This window comes from Peromyscus leucopus, chromosome 8a (genome assembly GCF_004664715.2).
Source record: "Peromyscus leucopus breed LL Stock chromosome 8a, UCI_PerLeu_2.1, whole genome shotgun sequence".
Lineage (NCBI taxonomy): Eukaryota > Metazoa > Chordata > Mammalia > Rodentia > Cricetidae > Peromyscus > Peromyscus leucopus.
Window position 1 is genome coordinate 8,102,652 of NC_051085.1, and position 18,949 is coordinate 8,121,600.

Here is an 18,949-nt window from a genome sequence, read left to right on the forward strand (position 1 = left end):
CTTACAGTGGCCACACGGCCTCCCTCTCCCTGCAGTTAAACCTCCTGTGTGTTTGTCTTATGGAGACACTTGTGATTACAGAAGTCCTGGCTAGGAAACCGCCAACAGTGCTTCCATCCAAGGGTCACTTCTGCAAAGCTTTTGCCATCTAAGACAGAACCTTTGAGAGCAGCGCCAAGAAGGTTACAGCCTGAGACGCAGAAACATGGAAGTCAGGCGAAGAAGAGTAGCCGGGGAGAGACGCGCAGCTGAGAGCTTGGAAAGAGGTTTAAGGGGCACGTGCTGAAGGGTGGTCAGACGGCTGAGAAAGCAAGTGAGCCCAGGGCGTGGGGGGTGTTACATTAAAAACATGGTGTCACAGGTGAACTGAGTGAGAGCAGCTTCAGGGGACAGCAAGATAGGGTGTAAGACTGGGTGCAGCAAGGACGGACAAGCTGAGTTCTTCCATTGAATTTAGTTCTCCATCTCTCTGTCTCTGTCTCTCTGTCTCTCTGTCTGTTGTGGTGAGATAGTGTGTCCCCCATATGTTGTGTCTCTGTCTCCCTCACCCTCTCCCTTTCTCTGTCTCTTTGTCTCTGTCTCTTTCTCTCTCTCTTTCTCTGAAAGCCAAAAATCGAACACATCGTTCTACTGAAGAGGCAGCACTCCATAACTGAAAAAGACAAGGCAGCAGGAGAGATGCTTGATAGACAAGGCTTGATGAGGAAGGATGGGCTCCGGCTCCGAGACAGAGTGCAGGGAGTCGGTGGGGACACAGCTCCTCTGTTCTGCCGGGAGGCAAGGCGGGAATAATTGGTACTGAGAGCTCTAAGTTTATAGGTGGTGGGAGGAAGTTCACAGAGTTCCTACCTGACAATCTCCATTTATCTGAAGGAGGAGTGCCAGTTAAGAGATGATTACAAAAGGTCTCAGGAACCTGAGCTGATGAGTTTGGGAACAAAGCAGGGTACTCGGGTGATGCTGTCATCACTTGATCCAAGTTTTAGATCATAGCAGGTGTTGCAAGGATGGAGAGCAAGTACCATCCTCAGACACCGTTGATGGGGATGCAGAATGGGACAGACACTTTGGGAAATGAGCGGGTGGATTCTTAAGAGATGAACTAGTCTCACGCCACACAATCAAATTGTTCTGCTGATCTTTGTTGTAGAGAAATAAAGGAGTGTGTCCATATAAAGACATTCATGCTAATGTTCACAATGGCTGGGTTTGTAAGAGTAAAGAATTGGAAATTACTCAAATATGCATCAACAAGTGAGTAATAAATTGTGGTCCATCTATCTGACTGGATACTACTCGGAAGTGGAAAGGAATGAATTAGTGATCTCTGCAGTGTGTGGAATGAGTCTCCAAATACTTATACTGAGTGAAAGAAGCCAGACAGGAAGAGAGTAGAAGGGTATAACTCTTCACATGCAGAATTCTTGACAATGTATGCAATAGAAATCATGTTATGGTTGGGATGGGGGTGCAGCCATTTGAAAATGTGGAAGAGACTGAAAGGGGCTCAGGGAATTCGGGGATGATGGATATTGTCATTATCTTAATTATGGTTGTTTCACTGGTGCAGATTGTGCCTTTGATGGTGGCACATGGCTGTAATCCCTCTAATGCCTGTATTTATGGGGCTGGAATGCTAGGATTGCAAGTTCAAGGTCATCCTTGGATACAAAGCAGGTTCAAGGGCACTGTTAATTGCACAGTGAATCCGTCATTCACAAATCAGGGGCTTAGACTGAAACTCAGTGGCAGAACATTTACTTAATACATGCAATTCCCTGGCTCCGATCTGTAGCATTGCATAAAAATATAAACAAACCCATTCATTTCTGCATCAATTGCAGCTCAGTAAATCCATGCTAAAGTACTAAAAGTCAACAAAAGAACCATAGCACAATAGTATATGCATGATAAAGTTTATTAGTCAGACGTGGTCCAGTCTCCTCAAATACATCCACCTGCTGGCCACTAAAGGGGTCACGTGAGTCGGAAGATGAAGAGTGAGCTTAAGTTGCTCTAAGGGACTTGCAGTGTGTAAGGGTCTTGTAGGGAGCATATGAATTAATAAGCATACTTTAAGCTGCAGTAACAAACAGCCCACAACTCTAGTGCCTCATGCAATGCGGATTTCTAGCTTCTACAGTACTTTTTGCAATGTCTGGACACCTTTGATTAGTGCACAGCAACGTAACTGTTCACTTCCTGGGTCCGCCCTCACCTTGAGGCCTTCTCTATAAACCACCAGGGCAAGAAAGGAGTTCTGGAGGGTGTTGGCCAGTGACTAAACGCTTTGGCCATAATTTGCACTTCTATTCTCAGCCAGAGTATAGAATTAGGCACCTCGCTTCGCGCCCCCCCCCCCCCCCCCCCCCCCCCCCTCGCGCCCCTCGCGCACAGACACACAGACACACAGACACACACACACACACACACACACACACACACACACACACACACGACTACTAGGGTAATAGTTAAATAGTTAGGGTTTCAGAAAGAAAGGAATCAGAAGTGGAGGGTCTGATGTTTGACCATACAATTGCCTTCCCTAAATGAACATCAAGGTGCAGACAGAGAGGAAAGTCTGGAGACCCAAACTCAAAGTTTCAAATATTATTTAAGACTAAACAGGCTCTTGTAATACTTTAATAAAATTTATGTGATGTGGCTGTTTAGTCAGTTAAAATGTAGGAAGAGTTCAAAAGAGGAGTCTGGTTTTCTGACTTTCCTCAACTGTTGTCCCTCATCATGGAGTGGCTGGGGGGTTGGGGCGTTTGGCATGAACGCCTGCCCACAAGCAGTCCCCAGCCGGTGTGTGGCTAGGGTTGTGTGGCTGTGCTGAGTGAGGAGGGCTCTGATAACCGGTACTGGTCAGAGGCTCTGGCAATATGTGAGTTCTATCATGAAGTACCTCAAATCCCTTAGGGGCAGAGGAAGGCATTAAAGACTGTCGGGGGGGGAGTTTGCCATGACAGCGACCTGCGTCTTCAGCTTATAACTAGTGTAGAGCACACTTGGAAGCTGAGTGAAACCATTTGAATGGTGTGTGTGTGTTGTGTGAGTGTATGGGGTGTGTGTGTGTGCTGTGTGTGTGTTGTGTGTGATATGTGTGAGTGTATGGGTGTGTGTGTGTGCTGTGTGTGTGTGTTTTGTGTGAGTGGGTAGGGTATATGTGTGATGAGTGTGTGTGTATGTGTATGTGTGTGTGTGTGATGTGGGTGTGAATGAGTGTAAGTGTGTGTATGTGCGAGTGGTGTGGGTGTGGGTATGGGTGTGATGAGTGTGTGTGTATGTGTGTGTGGTGTATGGTGGTGTGGGGGTGAATGAGTGTGTATGTGTGTGTGTGGTGTGGGTGTGGGTATGGGTGTGAATGAATGTGTGTGTATGTGTGTGGAGGGTGTGGGAGTGAATGAGTGTGTGTGTGTGTGTGTATTGTGACTGTGTGGTGTGAGTGTGTGGTGTGGGCGTAGGTATGGGTGTGAATGAGTGTGGGGGGGGTGTGGGGGTGAAAGAGCATATGTGTGTGTGTGATGTGGGTATAGGTATGGGTATGAATGAGTGTGTGAGTGTGTGTGGTGTGTGGGGGTGTGGGGGTGAATGAGTGTGTGTGTGTGAATGAGTGTGTATATGTGTGGGGGTGGGGTGGGGTGAAAGAGTGTATGTGTGTGAGTGTGTGTGTATGTGTGTATGTATGTATGGTGTGTGGGGGTGTGGAGGTGAATGAGAGAGAATGTGTGTGTGTGTGTGTGTGTGTGTGTGTGTGTGTGTGTGTGTAAGGTCAGAGGACAACCTCAATTGTCATCTCCCATGCTCCACTGTATTTTTTTTTTTTTTTTTTTTTTTTTTTTTTTTGGTTTTTCGAGACAGGGTTTCTCTGTGTAGCTTTGCGCCTTTCCTGGAGCTCACTTGGTAGCCCAGGCTGGCCTCGAACTCACAGAGATCCGCCTGGCTCTGCCTCCCGAGTGCTGGGGCTCCACTGTATTTTAAGACAAGTCTCTCACTGACTTGAGGTTGACAAGGCCAGCATGATGCTCCCACCCCCAGCTGTCTTAGATGTTTTTAAATGTGTTCACCCTTGCTAATGCTGGGACCCTTTAATTCAGTTCCTCATGTGGTGGTGACCCCCCCAACCGTACAATTATTTTCATTGCTGCTTCATAACTATAATTTTGCTGCTGCTATGAATCGTAATGTTACGTATTTTGAGAGTCAGAGGTTTGCCAGAGGAGTCATGACCGCTGTTCTGGGGTTTGAACTCGGACCTCATGCTTGCGAGGTAGGTCACCTGCTCAGTCCTCGAATTGCTCTTTTTCTAAAGCCACGAAGGTTTAAAGAATTCCAGTCCAGATCTCAACTCTCTTCATCCAGGTCAAGCCAGGGCTAAGGCTGCTGTAAGAACTGAACGGGCTGGCAGAGCCGGAAAGGGGCAGCGCCGCATCTGCCTTTGCGGCTCCTGTGATACAGTTGATCGCAAGCAGATGGTACAAGGGCAGCATTCAGAGTCTGGGTGTTATAGCCTGAAGCCGGTTCTGATCATTGTACTCCAGGTACTCCTCACGGGTTACCTCTTTTCAGTAGCTTGCAAATCTCAAAATGTGACATCTTAATGCTTTAGTTGTGGCTTTGAAAATAATTTTATAATAATCTTTTAAAATTATTACATTTTTTTCATTTATCACATGGGGGTGGTGCCATAGTGCATAGTGTGGAGGTCAGAGAACAGATTCTGAAAGTCGGTTTTCTCCTTCTACCATGTGCGTCTTGGGGCTTAAACCCAAGTCATCATACTTAGCAGCAGGTGTCTTTACTTGCAGAGACATCTTGCTGGTCCCACACCATGACAGTTTTTAATACTGAGCTAAGCTGTATCTCTGAAACAGCAATTCAAATCAATATTGCATCCATTTCCCCAACAAATTGAAACTGGGGTATACATATTGCTGTAAACCACTTGTCATTAAATTTTCCAATAAACTGTTTACACCTAGGGATAACATTCACATCTCTGTTCCCCCTGAGCCAGATCCTTTGTATAGTAAACTAAACAAAACCACCAGCAAACACACACACATTTCCATCTCTGTTTTTCTATCATAAACACACACACAGACAGACAGATAGACACAAACACACACAAATGCACACACACACAAATCACACACAGAGGTCATGTGCCTGGGAGTCCCTGCTACTTACCAAATCCCACTCCCTAGGGTACCCTACATACCTAGTTGTTTGTATTCAAGGGTGCTCTGATAAAAACCCGATTACTCCCAAAAGAAATGCAGTTATGAGAGAGAAATCGTTTAGGACAAACTCCATAGGTACACAGAACCAGTCTAACATTCTCAGCCTGGGCTCTGGTATGTGAGCATTTTTGAATGCCAGCTTCGAGATGAAAGAAATGGGCAGTAACAGAATGCTGTGTGTTCAGTCCCTCATCAGCCCCTTGCTGTAGGGTGGGGGGGGGGTCCATATATTACAGACTGAATGTGAGGTGCCAGCCACCCCTCTCTTACCCCACCACTGTGTGCTAAGTTACGTCACCGTGTATCCAAAGCCAACAATGATTACAGCCCCTTGGGTATTACTGTAATATTGGCGGATGCTCTGTGTTAAAAGGATAATTGCTCCCTTAATTTTTTAAATCACCGTTATTAATAGAACACACAGTAACAGTGTGAGACGGTATTCTTTCTCTTACTGGAAGGGTGTTAAATGCCTCTTTGGTAAATACTGCACACACAAAGGTAATTATGAAAACCGTGGCAGAATCAACAACAGTGAAAGGATCATTTGTTTCAGTCCGTCTCCACAGATCTCATTTTTCACTGCTGTGGACGCACATCCACTTTATTACTGAAACAGCTGATAATGTTATCTTTTGTTGCTGAGGCATTTAATCCCTGTGTGACAGATGTCACTGGACGGGCTGGTACCGAGCAAGCAGAACTTTGCATATCATGCAGCGTGCACGTGATAGCCACCCTGCCTGGGCTTGCAGACTGAACTCAACTCTGTGGCTGTGTGTAGGACCCTATTCCTTTCCATATAGATGCCACTTTCCCTGTCCAGGAAGCCAGCCACAGCTGCTGGGGGTCTGGACTGTAGCGACAGAGGTAGAGCTAAAAGGACTTTAGAAGCCAGCGTGTATAGTTTCCTTGGGTTTCAGCGATTCAGGGTTTCACAGAAAAGCCACTGAGTCGTCTTGCTCAAGACGGCATAGCTGTGGCTAGCTGTTGAATGTGGTGAACCAGAGGGAATGTCTGTCAACTTTGTCCTCCTTATCAAGTCCAGGAGCCAGGGATTTGGCCTAGGTGACTGCGTCTCTTCCAGTGCCTGCGGAATTGTCTTAAACAACAAGACCATGCAGCAGCTGGCCACCTCCGGACCTTCAGGTAAAGCTTTTAACCTCAAAAGCCAAGCGTTTTCTGCCTCTCCCAACTGAGTTTAGTGTAGACGAATGAGTAAGTAAAAGACAACAAAACCCTCTCATACTATTAAGAACACTAGAAAAACATGCATATGTGAGGATATATCCATCAACTATCTGAAGTGGAGAGAACTTTCTGAGCTTCAAAATGGTGAACAGAGTCACACAGTGTATAGAAAATGTAGGTCTAGCCAAACCCATGATAAATAAATTTAAAGATGAAGAGCAAAGTATATCAAATACAGTTCATATATTTAAACACATTAATAAAATGTAACACAGTTTTGCATATAAGCTTTTTACAGACTGAGAAAATGATAACTCAATAGGAAAATGGACAAAAATATAACAGGGACTTCATCAAAGAAAATGTCAGCTCTGCTGGATGTGGACACTGTCACTGTCTTATCCTCATGGGAGGAGGCTTTTACTGATTACTCTCATCAGAGCTTGCTTTTCTCCTGTTCAAACCCCTGATCCTTGACATTAGAGAAAGTTCTGAGAATCATGTTGGGGTAAACACAGAGCATTTCAGCAAGACTCTGGAACATATTCAACATGAGGCATTAGAGCAAGCAAGGAAGAAGGGCCGCTCAGCTACAGCTCTGCACCTCTACCCTGCTCCCCCCATTCCACACAAGACAAGGGGAACCAGAGTCATGGGCAGGTCCCTCAACGGTTTGTGGTAGCACCTAGACACACCACTCTAACGTACAACCCTGTTCTTTAAGATGATCACGGTTATCTTTGCACTGAGGGGGTTCACCAGGACCAAGACTCTCAACATTCAGACCCACCTGAAGCTTTCTAAGAAGATGTTACAGCAGAGCCCTTGTAGATAAGGAAGGATGTGATTTCTGTTAGCCGGTGACTGGCACACTGGGAGTCATGCTTGACCTGCAAGGGCTGTGTGACTTCAGGTAAGGCCAGTAGGCAAGTCCTCTCCCTCATCAGCTCAAACATCAGCAAAATGAGAAGTCTGGGCTGAGACGAGCTCAGAGTTTTCTCTTTACTCCCTTCTTCTAAGCAGATGATGGTCCAATATCCTATCCACGATGGGGTGGTACAAGAGATGCTGTGTTATCCAGCGCTGGCTTCCTCCTCAGGATCTCAGGAGGAGGTCCATCCTTTCCAGAGTCTGTTTTGTTTTCTGGCCAAATTTGGTGGAGGCAGAGGCGCTCTGAGGTGTGGTGAATTCCACACTCTTGACGGTTCTCTTCTCCCCTGTCTCCTGCCACAAGGAAGCCAGGTCAGAGAGGAGTAATCTGCTCTGGCCAGCAACTCTGCCCACGTATACAGCAGCTCCTCGGGGTCCTGAATAAGCCAAATACCTTAGCATGGCCAGACCCTTACAATCTGACCCTGCCAACCTCTTCAGCTATCTCCTCTGTCTCACCATGCCAGGTGACCCACATTGAATGCACTACCTTTCATCTACTGCACGGCTTTGTGTGTGGTCAGTTTCATCTCCTGCCTCATCTTTTTTTCTTCAATTCCTCCACTCTTCCCAATAGGTACCTCATCAAGGTCTCATCTCCTACCTTCCTCCTTCATACTTGGGGTTCAGCTCCCCTATCCCCCACCCTAGATCAGGTTAGGTCTCTGTGAGGTGTTCCTCTAAGTGCCCTGAGCATCCTTGTCATTTATGATCATCATTTCTCTACATTGTTTTTCTCCTTGATAGACTGTTCACTTTAAGGGACCCTGTCTGTCTTGTTACCACTACATCTGAAAGGTTTTAACAAGCCTTGTGTATAAAAAGTACCCAAGATGTACATGTCAAATGAGAACTAAAGATCTCACCTCCACCCAAATCCTACCATGCCTTCTGCTGTTCCCCACCACCCAGTATGACTAGAGTATATCCCGCTAATGAAAAGTCTGGATTAGCAGGGCCAGGGAGAGTGAAGAAACCCATTGGAAAGCCCGAGAAACCCACGAACACTGCAGGTTCTACTAGTTGAACAGATACAGTCCAGAGACCTAGCAAGATGCCCGGGAAACTGTCTACATGAAGGACCCACCACAGCCATACTCCTATCTTCAAAGCAGCTACTGTGGCTGCAGAAAAATTATTTTTCCTATTAGAATGAACTAAAAGGCACCACATCAATTTTTAAAATGGTACTGTAATTTGGAATTCAATTAGCTTAGCCTAAAACAAAAAAAAGGAGTATGTCTCTATCCAAATGGTAGTGATTTAAAATATTATTTTGACCAAAGAGTATCGCCCATGACAGGGGAAGCCATCTTATCCCTTTCTGCTCTCATGTCCACCAAGCCAAGCAGTGAGCAATTGCATACTAATGGTCACCCCGGTGAACTTTTGTGCAGCATTAACTAGTTGCCTCTCTGTCTTTTCGTGGATGTTTGCTTTATAGTATTCTGTCCTCCTCTCCCAGAAGTTGGTCACAAACCCAGGCTGGTCCAACAAGACATTCTCCCCCAAGACCCCAGCCTTGAGTACCATGGCCACACTGTGGAAACTGCAAGTATTCACTCTAGGAAACAGGATCAATAGAAAAGGGTTGGGTCTATGCCGCCTTCATGCCCAGATCCATCACAGCTCCCCTGCTCACAGCCCTCTGAAGTGTCCTCATCTTCCTAGTCATTATGCAAATTTTTGACATTCTTCCTGTATAGAAGCTTCATGCATAAGGTAGACAAATGGTTTCTGTGGCTTACATAGAATCATGGCACAACCTCAGACTCATATGTGAAGATGTTTTGAAGTCCCGTGCCGCCTCTGCTGTGGGATCATTGCGCACTGTGAAATTTAAAATGAAAGTCACAAAACCAGGCTTGGAATGTAGCTCAATGGTAGAGTGCCTGCCAATGTGCACAGAGTACTGTGTTCCATCCTGACGTCCAGAGAGAGAGAGAGAGACAGACAGACACAGAGACAGAATTACGGTGATATTTTATTTGTGTTGAAATGTGATTTTATTTGTATGTTAATAAATAAAGTTGCCTGGGGGTCAGAGCTAATAGCAAGCCATAGCAGAAGTCTGGCAGTGGTAGCACAAGCCCTTAATCTGATCACATGACAGGCAGAGTCCATGTGTTCAAGGACACAGCCAGTATGGAGACACACACCTTTAATCTCAATACCAACCATGGAGACCTGGAGGTCTGTATAGACAGACAGTGACGAGGAGGTCATGTGGTTGGGTTTATAACCAATGAAAAGGCAGAACAGGAAGTCAATAAAAAGACAGATACACGGGAAGTAGGTCTCTTTCTCAGGGGAAGGACAACAGCAGCAGCGAGAGGTAAGAAAGTGGTCTTAACTCTTGGCTGCTGCTCTGACCTCTTGGGCTTTTAACTCTGCATTTGGCTCTGTGTTTCTCATTTAATAAGACCATTCAGAATTACATCTACACAGAATGAGAAAAGATAGATGCAAACCTATCTAAACATGAACAGAATGCAGGTTTAAGACCAAATGACTACTTGTAAAAGGCAAAAGAACAAAAAAAAAAAAAAAAAAAACAAAAAAAAACAACAACAAAAAAACTGCAAGAAAAGACAACAAACCCTAACTCTTAAAGACAGATTTACGCTTCATTTTTCCTAATTTTCTCTATATTCAAAATCACTTGTGACACAGTACATTAATAACAGAATAAAAACTTGTAGTGGGAGAGTACAAGTCAAGGGAAGGAAATCTTGCCTTAGTATTAAGACAATACAGAACCATGACCTACTTCCAATAGTTACAAATGCAGACCTGGCCTCTTTGTTCCAAATTTCTAGTTCAATTTCCTGCCAGGGCTCTTAATGCGCAGTAGCAAGGTCAGCGCTTAATCAGCTCTTAATCACCGTAGCGCGGAGCTGCCGTGGCGTGGGGTCTGGCAATCATCTCTCCGTGAGAGCGACCACTCTGCTGCATATTTCAGGATGAAGGATGACTCACTCCAGTACAGGCTTGCTGGCGGGGAGGGACAGAAAGCCCAACAGTAAACAGTGGAAGCCATGTCCACGGGAGCTCACTGGAGTGAAAGGCCAGCTTTTATCCACAGAGGGTTTTTTAAGCTTAAGAAGAACATTTCCTTCTTTTAGATTGATTCATGCTAAATTAAGAATTCATTTGGCAATTGAAAAAGACAAAGAAAGCTTGGGTCTACTGTTGTGCTTAAGAGCAAACAGGATAATGGTAGGAAAGAGCTGTGCCATCTGACTTTCGTGTTTAATTCGTTCTAATGTGCATGAAGCAGGAGGTCGCAAGTACCTTCCTTTCCATGTGTGTTGGTGTCCTGTTGCTGCTCCAATAAATCACTGCAATTTCAGTGACATTAAAAAGAACAGGAAATTCAGGCTGGGGAGATGGCGCTACAGATAAAAGCAACTATCACCAACCAGTGTTATATTAGTTAAAGATGTGTTACATTCTTTTTTTATGCTGTGGAATATTTGTTTAATGATGCAAAGATGTGTTGCATTCTTTTATGCTGCATTTGTTTAACTCTGTGTTACTTGCCTGTCTAAAGCGCCTGATTGGTCTAACTAAACAGCCAATAGCCAGGCAGGAGAAAGGATAGGCAGGGCTGCCAGGCAGAGAGAATAAATAGGAGAAAAAGAGGAGAGGAGAGAGGAGGAGAGGAGGGTGCCAGGGGCCAGCCACACACAGCACCAGTACACGGAATAAGAAGGAAAGAAAAAGATAATAACCAGAAACAGAGAAAAGGCAAAAGCCAGAAGACAAAAGGTAGATGGGATTAGAAAAAGGTAGATGGGATAACTTAAGAAAAGCTGGCTAGAAACAAGCCAACCTAAGGCCAGGCATTCATAAGTAAGAATATGTCTCTGTGTATTTGTTTGGGAGCTGGATGGCGGGCCCCAAAGAGTAAAGAGTAAAAAAAACCAACAGCAAAGCAGACAACCTACGGTCAACCCTGCATGTTGGAAGAGAGCCTTCTAACACAAGCCGTGCTCTGACTCCTTCGTAGTTACACATGTGCACACACACACACACACACACACACACACACACACACACATGTATTTATTATTTTACAGTTCTTAATATTCAAAGTCGGTGATCAGTCCCACTGAGCTAACATCAGTGGGCTGCTTTCTTCTGGAGGCTGAAAGGAAGAACTCATAATAGGTTTCACGCTGTTGGAGGGGAGGCCCACGTCCCATGTCCTGGCACTCCACACTCACATGTCTTTCCTCTTCCCTGCCTTCTAGCCTGATCCTCCTGCCTCCCTCTTACAAGGATCCTTATGATTTCTTTGGACCTGTGCAGGTAATCCAGGACTGTCCCCATTACAGGGTCCGTCGCCACATCTCGTCTGGACCACCCCTCTTGTCAAGTACAGTTAGCTGTCACAGGTCCCAGGGATTAGGATATGGACAATGTAGAGAGATGGAGGGTATTATTCAACCTACACAATTATGGGGCGGGGATCTTTTTCCGGGTACAATTTAGGAATACTGTTGAAAATATAGAGGTAAAAAAGACACCAGGTTATAGAAGTAATAAATACATAAGTCTGCATATATGACTCCCAAAATGGTGCCCAAATTAGAGAGGCCTCACCTTTCAGTAGCTCCATTGATTTTCCTGGCAAAGATGAAAATTTAGAATAAATGCACCTTTCATAATTATGATGATGATAAGTTTATCAGTGATAAAATGTTTAAAACACTTTGATTTGATTAGCAATGAATTAGTTTTATTTCAGGGGCCCTGAGTTTCTACCCATCGCTTTCAGGCTCTAATACATGTCCTTCATATGTATGTATGATATATGTAGATATATGTAGTTTGTATGGTATATGTAGAATCCTAATCTGCATCCTTTCTCTCAGTCTGAAGAGGAATAGCCAGACAGAAGACAAGGATACCACTCGAGCTCAGAACACTGGTGCTTTCGCCCTTACCTATGCCGGGTCCACAGGAGAGGTCAAAGGAGTGAGGGGGGGTGACCACAAAACCTCCCAAGCAGAAGTACCGGGGACCTTGGTGAGCATCCGCAGCCCATTCTCAATGGAGCTCACGAAGCCCCAACCTCAGCCACATAAATATTTTTATGATAGTGAGACTATCTGATTTCCCAAGAGACAGAAGTCTGTAGACTTATCAAGTTAAAATCTGGGGCCCGTGGGATGCATTGGCTTATTACAGGTGGACACAGTGACCACAGTAACCATGAAAGTCTGAGAACTGAGGAATACACAGAATACATACATAGGAACACACACACACACACACACACTTTCAGGGACTTGATTTTGAGTTGATAAAAAAAATATTCCAAAGTCCTTGAAAGTCCTCTAACAAGTGAAATAACTTATACCTTTTGTTAAAAAAAAAAAAGTTTGTTTTAAATCTCTTACTTAAAATGTGGTGGAGTATTTGGGCTATTTAAGAAAGAATTTAATAGACATTAAGGGAAATATTCCTCTTATGCTTGAAAGCACATGAACCTCAAGCATCTAGACAATGTGGCTTCCTACACCAGTTACTCTCCACTGTGGAAATAGGTATGCTTTTTTTAAAAAGTTAAGTTTTCATTCTACTCATTCAGGATTTTAAATTCTGGAATATCTATAGTTCTCGCCTTTGCATAACACAGCAGGCAAAGGTCTATGACAAGTCATAGCACAAATCAGACTCAGACATACATGTCATCTGAATATCAAACATGTAAATAAAGTTCTCTCAACCTCTTCCCTGCGAGCAGGAGCTGCTGGCCAGAATATTTCTGGTCATTGTTCTTTGTGCATAAATAGTTCAGGATTGGTTTCAGTGTGTGTAGCTGGAAACAGTTAAAAAAAAAAAAGGTTTGAAGTTTCCTCAAACATATTTAAAATTCAGACCAGCTACCTCAGTTTGCCCAAGTTAATGAGAATTAATTCTTTTTCCCACATTAATTATATTTTAATTAAATCACCAGAAATGACTAAGTAGCTCCAAAATGATTTGAGCAACATGAAAAGACTTTTTAAAGGCACAATCACCATTTAGAAGTGCAATTTAAGACATGAGCCATATTTAAAAGCCTCCCTTTGTGAGATGTGAAGATCAAACACTATTTTTCATGGGAAATGTTACCTAAGATAGTAAAAGCCCAGCACAATGTACAAAGCCTTCATTGATACTTTCCATTTATCCTAATGTTCCTCCCATGAACTTACCTCAAAACATTTAGACAACAATTTTCACATTATGTAAACTACAAGCACCATAAGCCGCAAACATACTTGCAGAGACGCCACATTAAAGTCCAAATGTGTTTTGTGAGGAAACAGAGACCTGGAACACTTGCCAAGCTGCAGACAGAGATGCAGCTCTTGGAAGAGGAATTCAGGTTAGGGTCGGCATCCAGCTTTTCCTAATGCGAAGCTGGTTCCTAGTTTTGCTACTTTATGCTCAGAAGAATTTGTCAACAGCAGCTGTATGTGGTTCACACACGGTTTAAGAAAATGAATTCAGTTCAGCCAAATAATTCATTTTGATTCGACTAGTTATAGAATTGGATGGGCCCAACAGTTAATGACTACATAGGAATTAATATTTTTGATTTACACAGGATTGGTTATTTCAGTTCTGGTTTGAAAACCAAAAGCTTGGGACTGGGGATATGTGTCAGTTGGTAGAATGCTTGCTAGCATTCACAAAGCCATGGGTTCAACCTCCATCATTTAAAAATAAAAACCATGGTGGTACATGCTTGTAATTATAACATTTAGGAGGTAGAAGCAGGAAAGACAGGAGTTCAAAGTCATCATCTGCTACAGAGTGAGTTCAAAACCAGTCTGAGATACAGGAGACCTTGTACCCTCCACTTCCCATCAAAAAAAGGACATTGATGAAATGATATTGTATCTGGGACTTATTTCAAACCAATCTGGGAGTGGAGATGGTTAATTATGGATGAACCCAGACGGTCCATAAGGTGGTAGTTGCTGCAGCTGGGTGATGGCGCACAGAGGTCACTTAGAGTCTTTCCTGACTGGCTATTGGATATTTTTCTCAATAAAAAGAAAAAGGGAGAAAGCTAAGTCTGCTGCTCACAGCTGGAAGAAAACAGGACTAACTACTAGCTTTGCTGGGTAACCTTAGGCCAACCGCCAGGTGACTGTGATCGGCCGTAGGTAATCCTGGGAAAACTAAGAGATTTCTATGTAAGTATCCCGTGAGCTCTCCAAATCACCAGGCCCCTCACCTGGTGAGAATCGATCAGGATTCTGTATCTGATTCTCTGTGAAAATAGGTGTGTAGGTACGAGCACACACACCCACACCTGCACTTTTAAAAATGTATAATTATACCCTTTTCTTGTTCCCAAGAGGATTTAAGATATTTGTGCCCATGTGAAATCAAACTTAAATAGTTTTGCCATTTAAAATTTCTCTCCCTAAAATAAAGCTTCATGAATATTTATTTGACATTTGCATAAAAAAAGGCAAACACCTTGTCATGGGACCCTTTTGTTCAGCTGGCTCACATCACTCAAGCTTGTGATGAGCGACCTTCCTATTTATACACAGAATGTTAGATTTGATTTGGATTAAGAACAGAAGAATTATCTTGTTAAGAATTTTGCTGTTCTCCAGTAACATCTATTTCAAATTCTCCTGTCATGGTTTCTCGGCTGATTTTGGTGGTAGAAATGGGGGCTTCTGCTTTGTGTGTTTATACACGGGACCAGAGGTGCTCCCATCCCGCACCGAGGCAAAGGTTGATCCTTCGGGAGCCAGGTTACATTGTCACCCCCTCCCACAAAAGCTTAACGGTCAGAAAAATAACCACTCCCTTGCTGAACTAAAAAGAGCTGAGGCATTAGAGACAGCCTTGACTGCTCAAAGGCTAAAAAGTATGAGGCAGAAAAATACGTTCAATTGAAGCAGGGAATTACTCCATTCCACCCACTTATAATCAGTCTAAAGAATGAATCCTGCTTGGCTGAAATTCTCCAGTCTGTTAGCAACTGGAGTGTGATTGCCGGAGTAATCCAGAAGGCACTCTTCAGGTACAATTGCTCCGATCTGGGGGACTTGGGGGCCAGGCAACCAAGGAGAATTCATTTCAAATCAAATTAAGCCGGACTAAGGACATTTTTATTATTATTTAATAGGATGGGATAGCTCAGTGCTAGGCACTAACTATAGGTTGAGAATTTAAAGATGGCTAAATCCTGGTCACCCACACTGTGCCTCTGAGACCTGTCCCATTTGGGACATCATGGAGGTCAATTCCCATTATTGAATTTGAGGGCATTATCGAATAGTTCATACAACAGTGGCAATGGAAAGTTGCTGACTGTAATCACTGATGATAAAACAAGAGTCATCTGAAACAGCAGAGAAAATTCCTTTTTAAATGTACAGGGCAGAGGTAATTCTCCAAATTATTTGAGACTTTAAATGTCTAGCTCTCTGCAAAGCCCTCCACCTGGCTTTCTGATTGTCCATACACTGGACATGACTGGCTTTCAATGGGGCTGCATCTTCTAGGAACCTAGAGACTGCTTGAACATCCTGTTACCCAGCTTGAAGCCCAGACCAAAGCAATCAAATGTAGACATCAATGTCACTTATAACTCTCCAGCGAGTTTTAGTATGTGTCCAGCTTAAAAGCTGGTGTTCTAGACACACGACCTCATTTAACTTTCAAAATAATCCTGGCAGTAGGTATGTTCCATTTCTGTTCTGTGCAGAAAGAAAGAGGTCTAGCCATGTTGTTTTGCTTAGTTTGAAATTTATAAGTAGTTTCTGACCTACATTTGTCTAAGGCTTGAACAAAGGCTTTCACTGCATTATCTAAGGAAAATGACTACTAAGATACTGATCCTGATGTAGCAGAACTCAATAACAAATTGATTTGCCCACCTCACAAGCAAATGCCATGGACTCTGGAGAATGGCGTCCTGAGAGGAGGTTGAGCTGCTCTGAACTTTGGGTTACGGTGACACTGTGATGGCTTAGGCTCACGCCTTGGAGTCTGGTCAGAATGCCAGACTGATTGTGTTGTACCAAAGCAAATATTTCCTGGTTGGAGATGGATGCAATTTCCCTTGAAGGTGAAGGAGAAGACATTGCCCCTCCCTCCAACAACAATAAAATGTCTTATTTGAGGGAGGGATCTTTTTTTTTTCTTCTTGCATCGGGGGTTTTTAGGAACCCAACATTCTCTGAGTAAGGTTTGGATAAGGGGAAAAAAAAAAAAACATATCCCTCAATGAAGCAAGCTTGGGGCCAAAAAGAAAGATAGTTTGGATTTTTTTTTTATTTGGGGGCTTTTGTTTGTTGATTTGTTTCTTAATGGTGCTGGGGATTGATAAACTAGATGTGGATCATGCATACTAGATAAGCAGATAGTATGACACTTAGGTACACTACTGGCCCTGACATTTAGTATTTTAAAATCCAGTTGTGTATCCTCATCTCTGGCAAACACCTTTTTAATCCCCAGGCTTCATCCCAGGCATGTGGGGTAGAATGGGTGTATGTCTCTGGATAAAGCCGCACTTAGATGCCGGCAGCTAGAGAATGAAAACCTGAATCTGCTCTGTTGTCACCCTGGCTGCTGTCACGCCAGCCCACAGCTCAGCAGACACGTTAACAGGTCCTCCGACTGGTGCCAGGAGAAGGGAAGCCACACGCTGCCCTCAGGCCGGTGTGGCAATGGAAGGGTATCTCTGGTGCTCCCACAGGAGTGAGGTCTAAGAAATACTTCCTCCACAGCCTGGTAGTTATGGGGAGCTGCCCTCTAAGCAGTGGTATTCTTGTCTCTCAGATGCAAAAGGAACAAAGAATGACATCTATCATGTACTCAATACAATGCCTGTAGGTGCCAGGACACAGTATGTTTAAAACCCAGCTAACCATCCTTCTGTGGGGCTATGCTTCCGTCTTTATGTCAGGTTTTTAAAATTTATTTATTCTGCTATGAAATGTAGTAGTTTCCTCTCATTCTTCATCTAGAAGAGCCAGGCCTAAGTGAAAGATTGTTTCATTTTATTTGAGACCAAAATCTCACTATGCTGTTCAGGCCGACATGGAATGGATAAGCTCAATTGATCCTCCTGCCTCAGCCTCCCAAATAGCTGGGACCATGTCTAACACAAGTGAAGGAGGTTAATAATTAATGGGCAAGGGTGGTTGCCAAGGGAGCCTGGGCCCAGGTCAGGCAATGAACACTGACAAATATCAATTGTATTTGAATTGAGATTCATCAGTCGCATTTCCTAGATGGCCTAGAGTATGGAAAATGACTCACAGTTACTCAAGAAAATCGTGTCCTGCATTAGACAAGATTCTTTACTTATCTCGCTGGAAGAGAAGCTTCCAGATGTCAGATCAAGCACAAAGAGCAGTGACAGCTGGGGTCTCTACCAGCTTTCATTTTCCAGGTCTTCCCACCAGTTCACCTGGCTGCAGACCCCCACCACTGGAGGGAACCGTCAGAGTCTGCAACTCTCATGGTGTGTGCTGTGTCCCCATATTGTGGTAGCTGATGGAGGGAATAGGGACATGAAGATACATATAGGACATAGAGCCTTCCCCCTAACAGAAAAGCCATGCAGCCTGATCACAAGAGGTCCACCTCCCTCCATGATATGAACCCTACACACTGGCTTTGCTCATCTCTGGCCTTACCTCCTGTCACTTTCTGTCACTCTGTTCCTGCCCAGGCCATCCCCTTGACTCTTCCTAGAATACAACTTGCTCCCACAGTGGGATTTCACATGGGTCATTCTTGCTTAGGGGCCCTTCTACCCCCACATACAAATACCATTTCTCTTGATGGCAGAATCCAAGCACTATGTCACCTCTTTTGAAAGACACTTACTGTCTGTCTCAATTAATGTCCCCTTTCCTCTCCTTTCTTCCTGTTACTCTGTCCCTTACTCCTTGCTAGATTCTCCCTTAGTTGGAACCTCTCACTATTTATTTTTATTATTATTGTCCTTTTTTTTTGTCTTTGCCTGAGGTTTTATTCATTTCCTTTTCAAGAATAAAAAGCTGCAATACTCAGTGCGTGGACGGCATTGTTTGCATTTAATAAATAGTTTTCATTAAGTGAATGAGCAACATGCCATATCACACTGCAAGAGGAAATATGAGGTGGTAGTGGTACATGCCTTTAATCCCCAGCACTTAGAAGGTGAAGGCAGGTGGATCTCTGAATTCCAGACCAGCCTGGTCTACAGAGTGATTTCCAAGACAGCCAGAACTGCACAGGGAGACCCTGTCCTAAGGAAAAAAAAAAAAAAAAAAGGAAGAGAGAAGAGAGAGAGAGAAAAAAAGAGAGAGAGAAAGAGAGAAAGAGAGAGAGAGAAGAGAGAGAGAGAGAGAAGAAGGAAAAAAAAGGAAGAAGAGGAAGGAAGGAAGGAAGGAAGGAAGGAAGGAAGGAAGGAAGGAAGGAAGGAAGGAAGGAAGAGAAAGAAATTAAGGAGACAAAAGTCCAGAGATGGGAAAGATGGTCCCTGATGTAGACGGAGGCCCTTTGGGGTCTCTTTGTAAATTAGAGTAGTACAAGGTCTCCAGTCTCACTGAACT